A 1,927-nucleotide genomic window follows, 5' to 3' on the forward strand; every position below is an offset into this window, starting at 1 on the left:
TGCTATCTCTTTACTTTTAGCCACGAACAGGTGAAGGGTTTGGTCTTGAGGGGGGGGCTCCTCTTCTTTTTGTTAGGACAGTCTCTCACCCAGTGCTCTTCCTTTTCAACAGCAAACACTCTGATCTTTAGCCAAAAGCTTTTTTGTTTTTTTTTTTTGTTGTTGTTGTTGCCAGGTACTAAGTTTTCTAGTCTCCCTGACTTTTGTGGCCAACATTTCATTTTTCTTATCTTTTTTTAAAAAAATTTTCTGGCTCCCTATTTCTTACAGATCATTTCTAAGTGCTAGCATTATTAGCAAGTGTCGCTTTGCTAGGTTCTAGTCTTTGTCATTTATCTCTCTTTACTCCTGTTTTTAACTGCAATGGAGATCTCATATAATGTCTCTCTTTCTATCTATATATATCTTTTTGTTTCTCTTTCTTGTCTTTGCTTACTTTGAATGTTATCTAATTATTACATCTATATTCTGTCACTTAACTTTTTTCATAGTTTACCTCTTTTTACTGTTAACCTATCTCCTTTGAGTTTGCTTAAGCTTTGCTCTTAGCTCTTTTTTTTGCAGACCTCTATCTTTTTTTAACTTCTGTAACTTTTTATTACCTAGGTCAGATTGTTGGGGCACTTTCTAGTCCCACAGAGACGAGACCATCAGAGTCTGGCAGTTAGACTCGTAGGTGCTCCTTACCTTAGATGTCTCCCTCACTGGAGCTTAGAACAGACTTACTGCTAGCAGCTCAGGGCAGTGCCTGAGAAGAGAAAACACATGGGGCAGAGAAGGGAGTGCAGCTCTCACATCATCTGGCTGCACCAGACCACTGATTAACAAGAGACAGGATACAGGGGACAGGGAAATGAGAAGCAACCAGGGAACCTTGTGGCGTCCTCAGATCAGACATGGCGACCCGCTGAATTTAAGCATATTAGTCAGCGGAGGAAAAGAAACTAACCAGGGTTTTTTCAGTAACGGCGAATGAACAGGGAGGGGCCAAGCGCCGAATCTCCGCCGCGCGCCGCAGCGCGGGAAACGCGGCGTAAACTCCTGGGCGTGGCAAACAAACACTGGCAGGGAGGGGCAGAGGCATTAACCATTTAACTACTTGATAGACACCCGGTGCTCTCTGCACTGTCTTCCCGCATAGCTTGGAGGCGGCGGCGGGCCAGGGGCTCGCCACCCCGCACACAGGCATCCACGGAGCTCTTTTGGCCGGAGGCAACGGCGGCCTCCCGAGCTTTGGAAACGCAAGGCGCCTGCGCGGCAGGGCGGGGGACAACGACTACACTTCTCTGTGTGCCCGCGGGCAGGCGCGCAGACACAAGGGAGTGCGGGCAGACTCCAGGGGGAAAGCCAAAGGAGGGACGGCGGCCGCAGTCGGCCCCTCCCCAGCTGTGGCAGGCTTCACGGCCACTCCAGGGCACCAGGCGGGTCCGGCAGGCCGCCGCACTCGCCACCAGCATCTCACAACTCGTTCGCGCTGCTGTGTCTGCAGAACTCAGAACCCCAGCGCCACTGCTGCAGCTCTGGATCTCAGAGCTCTTTTGAGCAACCCGGGGCTCCCCAGCCGAGTGCTGGCCCCGCAGCAAGGCCGGCCGGCGCTGCCCGCCCACTGCGAGCCACCGCCGGTACCGCCTCGCCGAGTGCACGGTGGGCAGGACCGGCCTGGTGGTTTTTTTCTCTTTTTTTTTTTTTTCTAAAACCTGACAAATTCTGTCCTGACGTCAGTCCAAGTCTACAGTCGACAAAGGGTTAACACACACACACACACAGTCTTGTCACGTGACACAACCAGCCAAACGCCACTTTCTGACGGGGTCGGACTCCACATCGACTCCCTTTTTCTGACGGGGGTGGGACTCCACATCCACTCCCGCCCTGGCAGAAAGAACACTGTCCTGACGGGGGCGAGATTTTACATTTACTCCCGTTC

General features: G+C 51.5%; 1 long non-coding RNA gene across 1 annotated transcript in view; it reads left to right on the plus strand.

Annotated features, from left to right (window-relative positions):
- Positions 1 to 885: 885 nt before the first annotated feature.
- LOC110309940 overlaps positions 886 to 1,927 on the plus strand; it is a 4,692-nt gene continuing 3,650 nt past the window's right edge. The window contains exon 1 of the long non-coding RNA XR_002379773.2: positions 886 to 953. This is a non-coding gene — a long non-coding RNA (uncharacterized LOC110309940). The remainder of the gene's footprint in view (positions 954 to 1,927) is intronic.

Source organism: Mus caroli, chromosome 14 (assembly GCF_900094665.2).
Source record: "Mus caroli chromosome 14, CAROLI_EIJ_v1.1, whole genome shotgun sequence".
NCBI lineage: Eukaryota > Metazoa > Chordata > Mammalia > Rodentia > Muridae > Mus > Mus caroli.